Genomic DNA, 20,947 nt, shown 5'->3' with positions numbered 1-20,947 from the left:
TTCGTTTAAACTACAGTGGATACTCCCATAATTCGAGCTTCTATAACTCTAAAATCTCCGTAATTCGAACTTCCCTAACTCGAAGTTCTCCATAATTCGAACTCTTAAATTGACAATAGAAGTCAAATTTCATACAAATTTCCTTCCATAAATCGAACGTTTCGGCCAGGGTGTAATACAAAATTTAAAATTTTACTATCGAGGCAGAATTTTAAAACAGTCTCTCTATATCATATGGAGGCATGGGATACAGATGTCAAGAGCCAAACGATAGCAAATTGCAACAAACAAAATTGTAGAATGCATGTAAACTGTACCCGTAGTAAACAAATAAAACTATCATAAATCTATATTTTTGAAAAATTATATAATAGGTTTTAATGAAAATTCTATAACTCGAAATCTCTCTAACTTTTGGATTATGGTGATTCGAGTTAGAGAAGTTCCGCTGTATTTAGCATATCAAAGATAAATATTTACATATTACATTACGAACATTTTATACTCTCGCAATTTATTTACTTAATTGTATAAAGTTCATAGGCAGTTGGAAACCCAAATATTAGGTTAGAAGCACCGAGATCATTATGTTCGATATATGGGGCCTTTTTACATTTATAGGCTGCCGCACTATAAATGTAGTATTTATGCAAAGTTCTGTTCCGATATCTTCACTAGTGCTTACTTTATATATTGTACAGTAAACTATTCAGATCGACTTCAAAGTTCTGTTATATAGGAAGTAGGCGTGGTGGTGAACCGATTTGGCCTATTTTCACAACATATGATTGGGATGCAAGGAAAATATTACAAACCAAATTTCATTGATATTGGTCGAGTAGTTTCGGAGAAACGGTTTTTGACTCATAAGTGGGCGGAGCCACACCCACTTTAAATTTTTAATAGCAATTTGAGTGAAGCCCTTCTGTACCTTCTTTATAATGAAATTTAAGGTTTGTAGTAGTTTTCAACATATAAGGTAGTATCTAAAAGGAGCGATGCCCGATTTCGCGTATTTTCAATACCAATAATGTGTACCAAATTTCATTAAGATTTCTAAATTTTTACTCAAGTTATCACTTGCACGGACAGACATCCGGATTTCAACTCCTCTCTTCACCTTGATCACTTTGGTATATATAACCCTATATCTAACTCGTTTAGTTTTATGACTTGCAAACAACCGTTATGTGAACAAAACTATAATACTCTCTTAGCAAGTTTGTAATGAGAGTATAAAAATCCTTCGTTCATTAACTAGATAATGTTATTCCAAAGGTGTAGGCAAAATAGTATCCTCCGACTTTATTGGGTTTTCAGATAAATGCTTTTAAAGATTTACATTCGTACTGACGTGAACTGATGGACGGAACTTTCAAAGGGAATATCTCTTAAAATGTTTGATTGTCGGATTGATATTTTTCGGATTATATTTAATACATATTGCACTATATGATAAGACAATAAAAAAGTTTAAATTTTTCACATTTTGAAACCCACCAAACCACTTAAATCAGCCTTTACAGGTTGAATAATCGTAACACACTATGTACAAACGACATTAAGATAAATTAAGTTGCAAGTGATGCTAAGCATTGGTAGAGGGTTAATAAATTCTGCATTTAACGGTAAATCTACGGCAAAATCTTAAGCACGGAAGTAAAAACATCATGTTATTGAAATGTGTCTTCTGCTACTGTGTGGATCCTCTATAGTAGTTAAAATAAAAGGTGGAACAATTTATTTACATCCGCATTTTCAATTTAGGAAGTTGTGGTCCATTTTACATAATGAAAGTTGCTCCTAAAGTGAAGGTTTCAAAGGAACAATGATCCTAAACATATCTCGGCCCTTGTATGTAATTAGATTATTCATAATAAAATAGATATTTAAATCTGGACTTCCCAATCTGCGGACCTATTTCCAATAGAGAACTTCTGGAGAAAAAATTAAAAAAAAGATTGCAAGCGTAAAATAAAAAAAAAACAAGGAAGAATCCAAGATCAATAGTATTCCGTATCCCAGGCTACTTGTAAGGAACTAGTGGACCCAAAGCTAAAAAGATGCCAAGCGGCGCAGCTAATGAATGGCTATACAACAAAATATTGAATATCCACGCTATTTTACCTTCCGTTTATTAATATTTATCAATTGTTTCAAGTGTTCTTATTTAGTTTGACCTCTCACGATAGGAATCAGCATGCCATTTAAAAGTAATTTATTTTTACAACGAAATGTTTTTGATTTCATTTTTAGTAAAACTTAAACTTACGGTTCAATAATTAAACAAGTAAATGCAACCGAACATTTTATGCAATTTATTGAAGTAATTTTATTAATATAAGACCCACAAATGTACCCATATATTCGGCATAAAGTCCACTAGAATAACGAAAATCGTAATATATAGTATATGAGAGCTGAGGTAATTCCTGCAACGATTTCATACATTTTTACCTGCAAGGTACACTATATCCAAGACTTTACGCACACTTAATTTTGCTAAGATATTTCACATATTAACAGATATATACGGAATAAAGCCCACCGTGTTTTTGAAAAACCTATAATTTGTTATATGAGAGGTAGGAGATGTTATGAGTCGATTTTAATAATTTTTGGAACAGAGACCCACTATTAGAAGAAAACAATTTCCTCTGAACTACATTAAATTATCTGAGAGATTTACCAATATTTCCGGTTAAAATTTACCCTTAGGCGCTGAGTTCAACATGTTCGATATCTGGGGCCTTGAAAAGTTATAGTCCAGAGAGCCAGAGCCTATTTGTGTAAAGTTTTATTTCACTATCTTCATTGGTTCCTAATGTATACATTACAAAGTAAAGGAATCAGATGGAATTCAAAATTGAGTTATAAGGAAAGTAATCGTGGTTGTGATCCGATTTCGCCCATTTTTTATCCGTGTTATCAGGGTGTCAAGAAAATATTATATACCGAATTTCATTGAAATCTGTCGAGTAGTTCCTGAGATATGGTTTTTGACCCATAAGTAGGCGATGCCTCGTCCATTTTCCATTTTTTTTTAAATCTGAGTGCAGCTTCCTTCTGCTATTTCTTCTGTAAAATTTAGGGTTTCTGACGTTTTTCGTTAGTGAGTTAATCCACTTTTAGTAATTTTCAACCTAAACTTTGTATGGGAGGTGGACATGGTTATTATTCGATTTCAACTCTTTTCACGGTGTGTGGTGGGGTACGTAAGAGAACCGACTGCAGAAAGTTTGGTTTATATAGCTTCATTGGTTTGCGAAATATATACAAATAACCGAATTGGGGCGGGGCCACGAGCACTTCCCCAAAAAAATTACATCCAAATATGCCCCTTAATAGTGCGATCCTTTGTTCCAAATTTTAATTTAATAACGTTATTTATGGCTTAGTTATGACAGTTTATGTGTTTTTGGTTTTCGCCATTTTGAGGGCGTGGCAATGGTCCGATTTCGCCCATTTTCAATACCAACCTTTTCAGGGTGCCAAGGAATACGTATCCCAAGTTTCGTTAAGATATCTCAATTTTACTCAAGATGGACGGACGGAGCGACATACATCTGGATTTTAACTCGTCTCGTCAACCTGATCATTCTGATATACATAACCCTACATCTAACTCGTTTAGTTTTATGACTTACAAACAACCGTTATGTGAACAAAACTATAATACTCTCTTTAGTAACTTTTGTTGCGAAAGTAGTGTTTGAATTACTGATGAGCCTATAATTAAAAAAGTGTGTGAATTTTCACTGGTTAGGATAGTTATTTTTTAAAATTTTTTATTTTTTATTTTTTTTAATTTTTTATTTTTAATAGTGTTCATATTTTTTGTCCGGCACTGTACATACCATGTATGTATAGTTACTTTGTCAATAAACTCAGATATACATTCATAAATATCTCTTCGTGATTTTATTCCGACATTAATATTAATGTAACTTTACTTCACTTTCTTCGAAGATAGTCTTATTGACAGCTGTTACTTGATTTATACTCGGTTTGGTTTCCCATTGTATTTAGTTGTGCTCATTCATAATCGTGTAGTAAAGCTGTCGACCTTACTGATTAAGGGGTCGTATTTCCCGATAAATATGCTTTGAATTGTAACTAAGGTTCCAAAAAATCTTTTAAATTCGTCATCAGTATTTTTACATTGTCATTGTTCATATTGTATATTCATACATATGTATCTGACTTCTGAACTGTTCCAATAAATTAAAAAGCACTTATGTGTGAGCTAGGGATGTAGTGTGGGTCGCCTCCGAGTGGTGCATCCTGGGTAACGCTAAATGACCTGCGGTCTTCACGGCCTTACTAACCCCCTGATTTTCCAGACCATAGGCATGACACGGACAACGAGTAGAGACATTTGTTTAGATATTTCGGTTGAACCCTGGGCTGGTTGTTGGGGCATTCTGTCACCTGAGTATGATGGGGTGACACTCATTAGAAATGGCTGGCGGGCTAATGTCTCAACGGCCTCCGTCCCGTTAAAACCATGGCAGGCCTCGGAGTACGTTCCCCCCCGTCATCATTAAGTTGGTGTGGTAGGTGTAGGTTGAGAAGACTCCCTCTTTGCGCTGGTCGGCTCTGAACGTATAGCCCCATAAGGGCATACGTCAACCCTCGCCTTGGCCTCGTCAACGAGATAACCTTGGGACCATCTAAAGGCGACTACCTTCCCGGGGGGAGGATAGCGGCTCTGAGTGGGGACCCATATAGAATGAAGACTACAAACAACAACAAACAACAACAACAAACAACAATAAACAACAGTGAAAGGACAGCGGAAGGTATAGAAGGGCCGGAATCGACTCTTAGCTCTCGACCCGCTCCGGGTGGGCGAGTAGTACCCAAGGTGACGAGATCGTCACCCTCCAAGGGCGTCAAAAAGGTCGGTGAGGCCTCTGTCCCAGGGGCAGTTACGGACAGACTGACGGGGGTAGCTGGCGGAAACCCGCCGGCTGACAACTCCAACAAGGCAGTCGTACGCGGCGGAATCGCCAGTACTAGCAGGGGAACCTCTGCTCGAGTTATGGGGGCCACCACGGCCTCGAGAGGTACCAACAAACCCCGGAAAAATCCGGCTAGGAATCTAAAGTCGGATCGACGTTTAGCAGCAAAAATTATGGAGCGCTACGGCGGAAAGAAGGACGGGCAGGCATCGGAGCAACACGCCAGCACCCTCAAGTGGGCCGAAAAGGTCTTGAACGAGAGAGTGGACCCGGCAACGACAGGGCAAGGTGCAGCCGCGGCGGTCAAGCGACAAAGGTCGCTGGAGGGTGAATCCTCCCTCGCCAAGAGGCCGCGGACGGGAGCTGCGCAACTTTCAGCGATATCGCTAAGTCGGCGGGCTCCATCGAGATCGGCGTGTTGGACCGCAGTAGGGGGGATGGTGCCATCTCCCGAGAAGAATGGAAGAGGGTGGCGGCGGCCATCTCTGCCGTGTTCCTGAAGGTGATTAGGGGGAAACCCTGGGCCACCTCCGGATTGCGAAAGTGCTGGTTGGCACTACGGGCTTCACAAGCTGATTAGGTGTGCGGATGAACGATCGGCAGTGCTCTATAAAGAGGCGGTCTCTCTCGTGGGGGAGTTTTGGGAAAGGGCCAGATTGGAGGCTGTAGACAAGGCAGATTTGCCACTGCGTCCTAGGGCTCGCGTCTGGCTTCCAGCTGAACCCTCCTCTGCGGGGGAAATCGAGGAGATTATAAAATATTGTAATCCCTCGCTGCCAGCACACGACTGGAAGGTGATACGGCTCGAGAAAACCGAAGAACCCTATCGGTAAGTGCTGATACTGCTTAATGCGGAGTCCATCGGTCCTCTCAACGAGCTAAAGGGGGCCATTAGTTATGGCTTTGAGAAGGTAACTCTGAGAGTTCTCTCCACCGAAGCCAAGACGGACTGCTTGCAGCCTGCGACGCTTCAAACAGAAGCGGATGGTCAAATGACCATGGAAGTGGACCAGGTCCCCTCGGATGCTCGGATGCTGCCAGCATTGGGGGCGGCTCGTCAATCGATGAGTCCGCCTTCGGTCTGGATAAGCTGTTCGTCGAAGGGCAAGAGGAAGGCAATCCAAGCGCTGAACTAGCGTTACTGGAGGAGAGTCTGTAGAATGAAATTTCTCCGTGTACAAGTCCGAGATAAGGAGGGCTAAGAGGTCGTCCTGGAAAACTTTCTGTGAAAAAGTAGAGGGATGTCAAGAAGCGGATCTTCTGAACGAGAGACTTCTGGTATGGGCGATCAATTCATTCAAACCGTTCAAGTCCCCTGGACCGGATGGTATCATTCCGGCGCAGCTGCAGCGGGCCCTCAGCCTTTCGTGTAGTTGGTTGTTACCAATATATGCAAACTGCATCAGACTTGGTCACATTCCGGGGGCCTGGAAGCAGGTCAGAGTGACGTTTATACCCAAGGCCGGAAAGAGCTCGCACGTCGCGGCCAAAGACCTTCAGGCCTATCAGTCTCTCCTCTTTTCTACTGAAAACATTGGAGAGGCTGATCGATCGATTTATAAGGGGTAGGATTCCCAGAAACCGTCTCTCTAAAGCGCAGCACGCTTACTGTAAAGGCAGGTCAGTGGACACAGCCTTACACGTGGTCGTCTCATGGATAGAGAAAGCTATCGGACGTAAGGAATATGCAGTGGGAACCTTCCTCGACAGTGAGGGGGCTTTCAACAACGTACTGGCGGAAGCGGTAGTAAGGGCCCTGAATAGATTCGAGGTTGAGTCCAACCTCAAGTATCTTATTTTCACTCTTCTCTGCGATAGAACGATTGTGGCAGAATGGGGCACGACACGGGTGCGACGGGAGGTAAATAGGGGTACTCCGCAGGGAGGGGTCCTCTCACCTCTTCTCTGGATCATGGTCGTAGACGACCTTCTGGGAAAGCTTAATGAGATCGGATGCCGGGCGATTGCCTATGCAGACGACGTGATTCTCATGGTTGAAGGTAAGTTTCTGGATACCGTATATGATTTGACTCAAAGTTATCTTGATGTCGTATCAAGTTGGGCTCTGGACAACAGTCTTTCTGTAAATCCTCGTAAGACTGAGCTAGTTCTTTTCACCAGGAGATACAAAATACCGGATGAGCCTCTGCCGTCGATGGGAGGAGTCTGTCTTCATCCCGCCGACAGTGTAAAATACCTAGGTGTTGTCTTGGACAGAAAGCTTTCTTGGAAAGCCAACATTGCGGAAAGAGCAAAAAAGGCATCGGTTGCCATGTATTGTTGTAGGGGTAGTAGATGGGGCCTCTCACCAAAAGTAGTTCTTTGGCTATATGAAACCATAGTCAAGCCTATAATGTTTTACGGGGTTCACGTATGGTGGGAGGCGCTTGAAAAGACTTCACTAGCTAAAAAGTTAGTGAGTGTACAACGGGCGGCTCTCATAGCCATGTGCGGTGCGCTACGGACCACACCGACTTTGGCACTGAATTCCTTACTTCATATAGCACCCGTGGACATAGCCGGAAGGTGTATGGCCGCGAAACCCGCTATCAGGCTGAGGGAGGCTGGGTACTTAACAGAGTGCGCGCCTGGGCACTCTAGTATCCTCAGGCGCTTCGACTTCATTCCGAGGCTACTGGACTACCTTCCTGTCGATGAGCCCTACCCTGGCGGCGTATTCCCTGCTCTCATACCTTCAAGAGAGGTTTGGGTGGGTAGAAGTCGCTGGAGGAGAGACGCAGTAAGCTTCTTTACGGATGGGTCGAAGTTAGCGGGGAAAGTTGGAGGAGGAGTTTATAGTCCGGAACTTCTCATTAACTACAGCTTTAGGCTTCCGGACCATTGTAGCGTGTTCCAAGCGGAAGTGGCGGCCATAAAGGTTGCAGCGGATTCACTGCTGCGGAGTGCAGCAGCTTTCAAAAAGGTAACGATCCACTCTGATAGTAGGGCGGCAATATTAGCCTTAAGCTCAATGACTGTGCGCTCCAGGCTGGTTAAGGATTGCCAGTCCTCGCTATCAGTTGCATCGGAGCACTTTGCCATTATAATAGTTTGGGTGCCTGGCCACAGCGGAATCGCAGGAAACTGCAAGGCTGATGAGCTTGCTAGGACAGGTAGTTCTGTTGCACTTACGGTGGAATGGGAACAAACAGGGGCGCCGCTGTCCTCTTGCAATTTGCTTCTGGATGAATGGGTCTCAGTCGAACTGAGCAAGCGTTGGACAGTCACTAGCACCTGTTCTGTCGCAAGATCATTCTGGCCCAAAGTAAATCGCAAGAGGTCAAGGGAACTCTTCGCCCTAAACAAGATCAATCTTTCCCAAGTTATAGGTGTTCTAACTGGCCATTGTCCCATTGGGACTCACGCGGTCAAATTAAGAATTTTATCGGATGCTAGCTGCAAAAGCTGCCTAGAAGAAGGTGAGGTAGAATCCTCCCAGCATTTCCTTTTGGAATGTCCCGCCTTTGCGAGATCTAGACAAAAAATCCTTGGATCTCACTTTTTTGGGCACCCCCGCGAGCTAGCGGATACAGAAGTTAAAAACCTCTGCAGATTTGTGGTAGGTTCCAAGCGCTTTGTCGATTCATAAATAAGTGAGGGGGTTGAATTTTTATGGCATCACAAAGGATTGCTCTCGATAGTCTAAGAGGGTTTCCCCCTATAGGGAAACAGCCTTCGTACCTAACCTAACCTAACCTATGTGTGAGCTGAACTGTGACTGTGTAGGTGAGCATGAAAGAAATGATATCCATTAAGAACTTTTTAAGGCAGTAGTCTGCTTTAGAAACCGAAAAAAGCGTTTTTTTAGCATTTTTTTAAAGGGAAGGAAATTATTGAGACAAACGGATTTTTAAGACGATAGTGTACCTTAAATTAACGCTTAAAAAACAATAATAAATAAAAAATATTGAAATTTTTTCAAAGTTGTAAGTATTTTTCTGGAGCGCCTGGAGTCTGCACTTGTAAATCGGTGCCAGTGATGGAGGTCGTGCGATGTATCTGAAACAGTCGAACCAATTTTTTTTTTTAATTTTTATACGTTTTTTTTCTTTATGAACTAAAAAAATACCCAAGAAGTTATAAAATTCCAAATTTTTTCGAAGTTTGAAAACAAAATCACTTTTTTAAGAAAAAAATTTACTTTAAGTTGCAAAACAAGTAGTTTAAATAATACTTTTGTCCAACTTTTTTAGTTCAAATAGAAGATAATTTAATACTGAAGCTAGATCACCTTGGTTTTTTTCGATCGGACATATATTATTTTTGCTATCGCCGTCACCGTACTAAAAGCCTTTGCTGTACTCTCTTTTAGGAGTTAGCTGGGTTTCAACATATGAAATTTTTTTGTGACTTATTAGATATTATGTTTAAAATATTAACCAAAAATATCAATCCGAGATCCGAAAAATCAATTTTTTAAAGTCGATATCTCGAAAAGTTATGCAGCGATTTTGTTCAAACTTTGCACACATCTTTGAAAAATTTTCGTTTTCTTTAATGAACGAAGAATTTTTTTATATTTCTATTAGAAGTATTTTTTAGAGCCAATACATGAGGAAAATTTTACGCAGTGTGTTATTTTGTTAAAATTCTGTTAAAAATTCAAAAAGTATTATCTTATTTATTTTCTTCGTTCATTAACTCAATTTATCCATTTACTAACGAAATATTTGTGTTTTATTGATTTCAGACATGTAAATACATCATTCCTATTATTAAAATTTCAATCACTGCACATCGTTTTGTTATCAATTAAGTTAGTAATTGTGTTAATAAAAGATAAACAATATGTATTCAAATATAATTTAAGTATTTCCCTCTATATAATAACCAGCTTGTTTCAATAAAACTTTCTTGTAAACTCATAAATTAAGTGCCTTTCCAACCGTATGATTCTTACAAATAGTAATTAGTCATTTGGGAAGTATGAAAAAATTGTTTTTATATGCTAGATGAGTTTAATAATATAATAATAGTTAATAAGCACCAATTAGTATTGGGCTACCCATAGATAAATATTCAATACGCTAAGTTTGCATTTAACCACTTTGCAGCATTTGATTTTGCCCTTGAATTAAATCTCGAATTATTTTTGTATGTAAATTAAATCATAGTTCCATTTGATTAAAATCATAGTTCCATTTGATTCATTTTAGGGCAATGGCATTGGAATATTTGCGTTTTACCACATTTGGGTAGCTTTCTTATACAGCAATATTCTTCCCTGTGCAAGGGTTTTGAACTCTGTTCTGAGATTTCAACTTTACTTTTTACATCATATTAAATTAGTTAAGGGGGGGAGGGGGTAAGGTTTGTTTCGTCGAAAAAAGACCTTTTTTCATGAATTTTTTTAAAAAAATTATTGCTGTAGGTTTATTTTACTTATTATTATATGAAAGTACAACATTTGAAGGATACTTAAAAAAAAATTTATCGAAAAAAAGCGAGTAATAACGGATTTATCGTCGATCTCGGCAGGCACCTCGAAAAAAAGTTGTTGTGCGGTGACCAGCCTACAGCATCACTGGATCAACCGAAACCAAAAAATCAAAATGCTTTCTTTAGTTTATTAGTTTATCTTTCAATTGACGTCGAGTTTTTTTTAATTTTTAAATTTTTCAAATTTTGGTACCATTTTGAAGCCAAAATGACGATTTTAGACGAAAAATCGACCTATTTGTTATTGTAAAATTGTTAATAATTAAAATTTTTGGAGAAACGACGACGTCATTTTCGACGTCATTCGAGAGCTATATACAGAGGTAATCAAAATTATTTACACATCGGACGTTTTTTTACAAGTTTCACACAAAAAGCTTTCGCTTGTTGTTGTTATTGTCGCAGGGTAACAAAATGCTATGTTGTTGTAAAACCTGTTCTATTCCTGAGAGAATGAAGTCGGTTTGGCAAGGGTAGCTAGAAATATGGCGGAGATATAAGCAAATGAACTGAAGACTCGCTGTAGTCAAAAGTATTTACACACATTTTTTTTTGCGTCAAAAGTATTTACACACAATATGAACTCTATTATCCTGTTTTTATTCTTTAATATTTTAATGTTCAGGATAAGTTCCTATTCTAAGGCGATAAATTCATAATTGGTTACATTACCATTGGCATTAATAACAGTCTGCTTTATGGTCCGAATTGATTCCACCAAATTATGCGCTAAGTTAACAGTTAATTTAGACCAAATGTCGGTAATTTCCGGGTTTTCGGTTATTATATCAATTGTCCTCTGATATTTAACGAATGTCCAAATATTTTCAATAAAGTTTAGGTCGGGGATCTGCGGAGGTCAGCTTGATTTGCTTCACTTAAAAGTTTTGTTGGTAACGATCCTTTATGGAATGAAGCATTGCCCTGTTGTAAAATGTGGTCAATAGTTGGAAAAGGCAGACTAACCACTACAATGGCATGTTCATGTAAATCCTGATGTATTCGGATGACTTAGGGTCCCTAAATTAGTACCAAATCTCCAAAACAGAAGTAAAGAAAATTTCCCCAAAAAATGATAATGTTACTCCCGTCTTTATTTAGCGGTAAATGCATAAAGCGTTTACTGAAGAAGCCCTGGAACTAAAATTCAGTCATTTGTCCACGACAGGCTTTAGGATGTATTTTAAAGCAAGTGAGAGGCATATCGGTTTTTTGGTTTCGGAAATAAAGCTTTTTTGATTTTGGAAGTGGTCAACTTTATGCACAACGTAGGTATTTATGTTACTATTTTTAAATGTCATTAACAGTGTAGCATCATTGACTGTTCATGCAATATGCTCATTCGATGGTGCTGCAATATTAACAGGACTAATTGTGGGATTTTGTATGACAGTTCCTACTAATCTTCTACATTATCTTGGAGTTATCTCAGGTTTCTGCCCAGTAATCTTTAAAGTATCCTTGCAATTGTTCGTTTCTTTCTTTTTAATAACATTATAAACAGTATTACATCAAATTCTATAAATTTTAACTAACTAACAGTCTCCAATTTAGTTATAATCCTTAATTCCTTTGGTTTTGGCATTTTATTTACCAAATTTTATATTTTAAGTCTTTGTTAGTTAGTTATGAATGCAGTAGAAGCCAATTACTACTTTTGCTTAAACCAAATCCAAGGATAAAGGCTTAATCACCGTGTGCAAATACTTTTGACGCAAAAAAATGTGTGTAAATACTTTTGACTACTGCGAGTCTTCAGTTCATTTGCTTATATCTCCGCCATATTTCTAGCTATTCTTGCCAAACCGACTTCATTCGCTCGGGAATAGATCAAGGTTTACAACAACACAGCATTTTGTTACCCGCGACAACAACAACAACAAGCGAAAGCTTTTTGTGTGAAACTTGTAAAGAAACGATGTGTAAATAATTTTGACTACCTCTGTATATGTAGAATATTTGTTAAAAATTTCAACCCGATCGATGTAGGCTGGTCACCGACTTTAAAAATGACATATTTGGGATAATCGATTCAAAGTTTTGTACACTCAGCGCAGATAGCTGGTGGTACCGTTATTCAACCCGCTGTAACTTCGTTAGTTTTTCTCCGAATGACCTAAAACTTTAACACAATATTCTTGAGATGTTGATGGTTCAGAAAAAAAAAATTAAAAAAATAAAAAAAAAACCTTACCACCCCCCTTAAGTCATCAACGCCAATCTGGACATTTTATGTATGTATGTACACCGAAGGTACAACTAACTACATTCTTGTTGTTTCAGATAGCTGTTAACGACTGATCTGACTTTATCCAGATGATGGTTTTATATTCAATTATTATTTTTTATTTTTATAATTTTTGTGTTGGCTCTGCGTCGTTTTGATTTTCATTTTATTCCTATATAACATAAACAACATCTTAACCCTTTGGAACCTGAGGTTTTTCTGTGGTTGCAAATTTTTTTCTATTGGGACAGAAAATAAAGCCATCATGATCTTACAAGCAAAATTTCATGTTGCCACTTTTTATATAGGATGGTACCGAAAGTTGCTAGTGAGCAACTGCAATTTCCAATTGGTCCAACTCCCATACAAGACGATAACCAACGCACACCTACATATTAAATTGTAATAGATTTCACATTTATTTTCAAAAGACCCGCTTCCCAGTTTTTTTCAATTCAGAAGGCACTCTTTAGCTTTTCATATATATTTCTTGATAAAGAATTTGAAATTGCAGTAAGACTGTGGTCCGCACCCAAAGCCATATTTAGTTAGGGCAAACCTATATATCGTCTTATTTCCTCCTGGGTGCAACAAAGTTATCTAGTTGAATTGGTGCAGGAGTGTATGCGAATACCTCATTAAAAAATTCTTTCGCCGCCTGCTGAGTTTTACCAAGTTTTGTTTTACACATTTTAGAACCATTTTACTATTGTGAACGGCTCAAAGGACAAATTACTGTCAAAATAATAAAAATTGGCGAAGATTAATCGTAAGTATTTTTGTATTGAATTTATTGAATAAAAAACTGTAATAAAAATTAAATGTGTTGCAGAAAACGTAAGACATTGACGGTGGTAGAAGAGTTCAGTGCGACCAAGTATAGACAATTCGATTTCAGTGCTGCCAGTTCGAATGAAAATTTTGGAAAGTTTGTTCGATTGGCTTGTCTATAGCAGTTAGCCAATCGATGACAGCTTATGTAATGCATTCCTTTGCAATTCATAATTAAATACGAATATTAATACAACCGACGAGCACTACGAAGCAGTAAACAGATTAGAAACTCTTTTAACTGAACAAGCAAAAAATTCGATTTCAGTGCTGCCAGTCCGAATGAAAATTTTGGAAAGTTTGTTCGATTGGCTTGTCTATAGCAGTTAGCCAATCGATGACAGCAATTAAATAAATAGTAAAATGGTTCTAAAATGAGTAAAACAAAACTTGGTAGCACTCAGTCAGCGACTATTGAAATTTTAATGAGGTATTCGCATACTCTCCAGCACGAAATCAACCAAATATCTTTGTTGTTGCTTTCACATATAAAATTTTTGACAGGCGAGCAGCGCCCAAAGATAGCGAGCAGAGAAGTGACCAATCGATGGCAGCTAATGTAAGCGTGAAATTTATTCAATTTTATAATAAATATCAATATAATAAAGAATGGACTACTTATGGACGCTTGTGGATATCAAGCGGATTACTAAGATTCCGTAAATCTTTCATTTGTTTTATTTTACTTTTTTCCTTTACTTAAAAAAGAGCTGCTATATTTGGTATTTTGATCCTATCATTCCATTATTAATGACTATTTGAAAGTAATATGGTACGTACAATTTTGATATCTTGAAATTTTTATTTTATTAGTTTTATCCTCAACCATCCAAACATGAAAGTCAGAATTTGATTGCAATTATTAGAATTAAGCAAATCTATATTTGATGCCACTATACTGAAAATGTTTTAGGATTGGCATTTGTATAAAATTAATAACTTTGGTAAATTATCTATTTTAGAAGAACTAACATATGTAAATATATGTATAAATAATTATATATTATTTTGAATAAAAAAATAAAGCTGTTTCATCTTACCCCATTTAATTTATTGTGAGCTACTGAAAACAAAAAACGGTTTTCAACCGCTAAATGGGTTGCTTCCTGATATTTGTTACATAGTTGTCAACACAGAGCATAAAGAAATAAATTTAGTGTATTTTAAATTTAATATTTTAGTTGTTAGTGCTTTATAATATGATTATATTAGCTTCATTTCTATGTACGTATGTTTATTAGTAACTTTTTTCAGTTGTATTGAAACATTAAATGTTTAATATACACTGTAAGGCGAACAAAAGTTTGCGCAACTCAATGAAAAAGATGCCCTAAAAGTATGCTGTAACTATAAGTTCCAACCAACGATGGTGTTATTTGAATATTAAAAATGAATTAATGTCCACATTTCAAGTGATAGCAAAACTTTTAAAAGATATCCTAAAATTTCCAAACAGTATTTTACTTCTAGTCAGCATCTCTATAACTAATTACAACTATTCAAAAATAATCAAACCTAAACAAATTTCTACTCCAAGCAAGTAGGTATATTTCAAAACTTCTCTATCAAAAGGCACCTTTAATTACTTTTTAGTAGGGGTAATTAGTCATAGAAAAGTACCGAGTTCTGAGAAATTTGTAAACTGACTAATTATATATATACATTACTTTTAACATGCTATAGGTATTGCTGTAACACATTTTGGACTGCTCTTCTTAGCAGTACTGTTGTAATCAAACTAAATAATTAACATGAAAAGGCTAAGTTCGGGTGCAACCGATCATTTCATACTCTCGCAATTTATTGATACATTTTTATTAAGATAACACACAATTTGAAAATCATATAATTAGGTATATGAGAGCTAGGGGAAGTTATGACACGATCTTTTCTGGTACAGAGACACAATATTAGAAGAAAAATATTTCGTCTGAATTAAATTAAGATACCTGGGAGATTTACCCAAATTTTCTTCATTGGTTCCTTATGTATATATTATAAAGTGAAGGAATAAGATGGAGTTCAAAATTGAGTTTCATGGGAAGTTGTCGTGGTTGTAAACCGATTTCATCCATTTTCCACACGTCTCATTAGGGTGTTAAGAAAATATTATATAACGAATTTAATTCGAATCGGTCGAGTAGTTCCTGAGATATGGTTTTTGACCCCTAAGTGGGCGATGCCACCCCCATTTTCCATTTTGTAATAAAGTCTGAGTGCAGCTTCCTTCTGCAATTCGGTCTGTAAAATTTAGTGTTTATGCCAGTTTTCGTTAGTGATAACCCACTTTTAGTAATTTTCAACCTAACCATTGTATGGGAGGTGGGCGTGGTTATTATCCGATTTAAACTATTTTCATGGTGTGTGGTGGGGTACGTAAGAGAACCGACTGCAGAAAGTTTGGTTTATATAGCTTCATTGGTTTGCGAGATATATATAAATAACCGATTTTGGGGCGGGGCCACGCCCACTCCCCCAAAAAAATTACAACCACATATTCCCCTTCCTAGTGCGATCCTTAATTCCAAATTTTACCTTTATAACTTTATTTATGGCTTCGTTATGACACTTTATAACTTTTTGGTTTTCGCCATTTTGTGGGCGTGGCAATAGTCCGATTTTGCTCATTTTCGCAAGCAAGCATTTCAAGCAACCTCTTCAGGGTGCCAAGGAATGCGTGTTCCAAGTTTCGTTAAGATATCTCAATTTTTACTCAATTATCCGCTCCACGGACAGACGGACGGACAGACAGACATTCAGATTTCAACTCGTCTCGTCTCCCTGATCATTGTGATATATATAACCCTATATCTAACTCGTTTAATTTTATGACTTACAAACAACCGTTATGTGAACAAAACTATAATACTCTCTTAGCAATTTTTATTACGAGAGTATAAAAATAATTCTTGATAGATGTACGCTAACAAAAATAATTGCACTCTCGTTTATAATGCGCGGATTGCTCAATATGCGAAAAATATGACGTATTTTAACTCATTGTGCAAGTAATTTTGGTTTATTATTTTTCTCGGCTTAAATCAAGAATTATCGCTAATTTTTTAGTTTGATATGTTTTAACAGTATGTTATTTAGATTTATTTTAACTATATGTTAGTCCTTGTTTTCTTAATTTACATTTTTCATTCTCGGTAATGCAAGTATATTTTATGGTGTTGAAACTGATGAGAAATTAAACTTCACAATTTAGATGTACAAAGGGCAGTTTATACAGTTTTGTTATCAACGCATACATTTTTTTAAATTATAGTAGTATATTATTAAAAAGGATTTTACAACAACGTTAAGACAATAAAAATTTATGGCACGATTCCTATTACTTTGGCGGTCGGGGTTTGACAACTCCGATCGGTATAAATGGGGTATCGGGTGAAAGAGGAGGATCTCCAGAGCAGGAATATATATAAATATTATTGATCGGATATATAGTTTATTAAATATTCGTGCTTAAATTTCTAATTTTTTCTATGAGTTGCACATGCTATTTCACACACTTTAACGCAATTTTCCCATATTTTTCACTTCACATATTGATAATTACACATGTCATGCCATGCCACATGTTAGAAACCATAGATGATAGATTTTTTAATGACTGTGTTTTATTTATTAGCATATCATAGTTTTTTGTCGTAGAACTCTCTCATCAAGGATGTATATAAAAAATCTTTCCAGGGATGTAGTTTTTTTTCGTGTAGAACTCCTTACATCATTGGGGACCTTCGTGCGCGCTTAAAAAAATGCCCCTGGTCGGGCCAAAACCGGGGGTGTCCGAAGATTTTTCGAGTAGAATTACTTTCTGGACGGGAGGCCTTCGGCCGCACTTTAAAAAAATTACCCTCATGGATCGGGTGTTACCCGGTGTTGGATCGGGGGTATTCGAAGTTTTTTCTCGTAGAACTTCTTTCTGCAGAGGCGGCCTTCGGCCGCGCTTAAAAAAATTACCCTCATCGATCCAACACCAGGTGCGTTCGAAATTTTTTCGCGTAGAACTCCTTTCTGATCAAGCCAATACAAGTGTTAGCAAAATAAACGGCTGCCCTCGATATGATTTTTAAAAATTCATTTTGTTAGATGAAAGAGGAATTTTGGCAAAAAAGACGAGTTTTCACAAAAAGAGGAATGATTTATATATGGTATCTACAATGTGGCAGCGCTCGTTTTCCGCATAATTGTAAACACATAAATTTGAGAGTGAATAGTGATTTTTGAAACATATAATTCTAACTTTAAAATTATATAATAAAAGTAAAATGTACATTTAGTGCAACGCCTACAGTTTTATTTAATATATTTGAGGTGAAAAAAGTGCGTAAAATGTGTTAAAGTGTATTAAATTGTGTGAAATAGCTAGTTGAAAATTTTGATTTTTTTATCTTTAAAGCGGAATATCTCGAAAACTAGGCGTCTGCGGTACCTATTACCCTATATATTTTTGAATCGGGAGGACGTCCTCTTTCCAACGGTGTAATCAGATCGCGGCGCCATCAATAATATTTATCTATATTCCTGCTCTGGAGATCCTCCTCTTTCACCATACCGATCGGAGTTGTCAAACCCCGACCGCCAAAGTAATCGGGCCATTAAAATTTTAGTTTCCACTTAAAATCACTTTTATTAGGCATAACAACGTTCTGTATTATTTATGTAGTAAATACACGTTTCTTAGACATATTTACTCACTTAGGATATCAAATAATTCTTTTCGTTGTTTGTATTTGGTTTTTACCAGTTTTCATTAGTACACGTGCTATCCAGAGGTATTCACCCATTCGAAAACTTTGAATTAGCATAGAAACTGATTATAATCCTTGCGTAATTAGAAATTCAGAATATTGGGCAGGTGATAAAGCTGAATCATGCTATCAGCAATTATCAATTAAAATCAGTTAATACACATCGCCATATGTAAATGCATACACTTCGGCTAGATTCACACTCATCTTAGTCATCCCTTGTAAACTGCAAATAAAGGGTTTAAATTAGTTCCAGTTCATATGTTTGATCATAATATTCCACTATATTATGTAAAATATCCTGGAAAAAGAATTTTTGTTCGTCTTTCACAAAAACACATTTCTAATACATTTACAAGGAAATTATTGACATTCGGAAAATAAACAATATAATGCAAAGGTTACACTACTGCTTACGCTGTCGTTACACGAGAAAGAGCTTGCTTTCAAGTTGATCACACGAATTAATTGTCAAAATAGGCATAAATTGAAAGCCGTGACGTAGGCTGCAGGCAACTTGATATTCAATTATTGTTAGACCGTTTTCACACGGGCAATTTTTGTCGCGGCAATTCTTAGTTTTATAGGAGAGGGGGCGACCAAGGGAAGCGAGAGAGAGAGAAATTCTCGTCTCTTCGTCGCCCCCTCTCCTATAAAACTAAGAATTGCCGCGACAAAAATTGCCTGTGTGAAAACGGTCTTACAGAGATACCGTCGTCAAGGAAACTGCTTCCATTTATCGCCAAAATGGATTCATCCGTCCTTATTTTTAAATCAATCTGTAGATACGTTAGAAGATTCATGTTCCATAAAATTAATTGTTTGTGGACAATTTTGTAAAATGACACTTATTTCAACTTTATTCGTCATTAATTTTAATACTTGTAATTTGAAAATTGGAGAACTCTACACTTAGCTGATCATTTCTTGATCATCAACTTGAAGCACTTCTTGCTCGCAAAAATTGAAAGCAAGATGGATTTCAAGTTGTGAAAGCGAGAGTGCGGTAGTAAAAAGGTGTGAGTGTGTGGCAACTTGAAAGAAATTTCTTTCTCGTGTAACGTCCGGGCTAGACAGCAAAAATTGTACGTGTAATAGCAATTCTTTGATTTGTCCGAAACATAAAAGGGGGATTATCTTGCTCTTGCAAGACTGCCATATAGCGCGGGACGCAAAAATAATGTATGTGTGAATTTGTATCATGAGAGCAGACTTAGCATTTCGTGCAAGGGTTTTGCAAGGGTAAGATAATTCCCCTAATGTGGTTTCAGGTTCAGGGGCGCATAGAATTGTCTCGACTACTGCTAGCTTATAAGAAAGAGAGTGAAAGATAGAGCTGAGTCGGATTCGACAAAGCACGTTGTATTCGATTGGATATTTCTCCGCTCGCTAAATTTGAAAGATGCGCGTTTGTCATAAATTTTACTTGTGATCTACCTCAATAAAGCTATATGTACTCTATCGCCGATTGCATCAGTGATATCAAATTTTATTTTACACATTTAGACTATTCACAATGGTACTCAAATGACAAATTATTTACAAAAAGGACAATAAAAAATATATATCTACACATATATATATTTATACTGTCGCAAACAAAAGTTTCTAAGAGAGTATTATGGTTTTGTTCACATAACGGTTATAAGTCCTAAAACTAAACGAGTTAGACATAGAGACAAATCCGGATGTACGTCCGTCCGTCCGTCTGTCCATGCAACGGATAACTTGAGTAAAAATTTAGATATCTTGACGAAACTTGGTACACATGTTCCTTGGACCGTGAGGAGGTTGGTATTGAAAATAGGCGAAATCGGAGCCTTGCCATGTCCACAAAATGTCTAAAACCAAAAAACTATAAAGTATCATAACTAAGGTATAAATAAAACTATAAAAACAAAAATAAAATGGAAAATGGGTTTGTCGTCATCCACGAATGGGTCGAAAAGGAAAACTACTGGATTTCAATGAAATTCGGAAAATAATACTTTCAGGATGTCAAATCCTATTAACTTGGAACGGATGGAAGAACTTAAGCTCCAGTTACCGATGCTTGACTTGACTCAGCTTCGAAAAATTTCGCTTGGGAAACTTAGATGCAGTTATACTTCACACAACTTCAACTTCAGCTGTTATTATTATAGTTTCTGGGTAGAGTTGCCAGATGTGCAGATTTAGCTTTAAAATTAAGTTTTTTAAATTAAAATATCACCAAGATTGAAGATTTCAAAACTAGTATACAAAAAGATCTTCACTATTAGGAAATCTGTGAAGCTCAGTTTTTCGATATTTAGAATTGTTAGAAGATGTAATAAATTGGAGCCAGCCAAGCGTATAAATGATAGGTGAAAAAATAATTTATTCAAATTGTTTTTGAACATTTACAATCAATTTTTCATTACATAAATTCGCAAAATATTTTTTTTCTGAGCAGATCACCACAAATTCATGCAGAGATTCGGAATAGTTATGTTTCTGTTGCAAAATTTACCCTCATATCGTACCTATTTGATTTGATTTGTTTATTGCACTTAAAGTATTTGCGTTATAAATAAAAAAAAAAGATTTTTTTATTAAACACATTAAAAAATAATTGTTGTGAAAAAGGTATTTTCCTCTGAATTATCTTATTTTTTCTTTATTTGAAGATTTATAAATATTAAAGATTAGAATTTTAACATATTTAATTTTAACCGAAAATATTCAGGCAACACTGGAATAGCGTCATA

General features: G+C 36.8%; 1 protein-coding gene across 7 annotated transcripts in view; it reads right to left on the bottom strand.

Annotated features, from left to right (window-relative positions):
* LOC105218271 (sialin) overlaps positions 1-18,768 on the bottom strand; it is a 42,670-nt gene extending 23,902 nt beyond the window's left edge. For 3 of the 7 annotated variants that reach the window (XM_054235458.1, XM_054235463.1, XM_054235457.1), the window contains exon 1: positions 18,166-18,562. The gene's annotated coding sequence lies outside the window, so the exon portion shown is untranslated. The other 4 variants (XM_054235456.1, XM_054235460.1, XM_054235454.1 and 1 more) reach the window with 3 other exon arrangements.
* Positions 18,769-20,947: the final 2,179 nt, after the last annotated feature.

Source organism: Zeugodacus cucurbitae, chromosome X (assembly GCF_028554725.1).
Source record: "Zeugodacus cucurbitae isolate PBARC_wt_2022May chromosome X, idZeuCucr1.2, whole genome shotgun sequence".
Taxonomy (NCBI): Eukaryota; Metazoa; Arthropoda; class Insecta; order Diptera; family Tephritidae; genus Zeugodacus; species Zeugodacus cucurbitae.
This window is presented reverse-complemented; position numbering and strand designations above follow the sequence as displayed.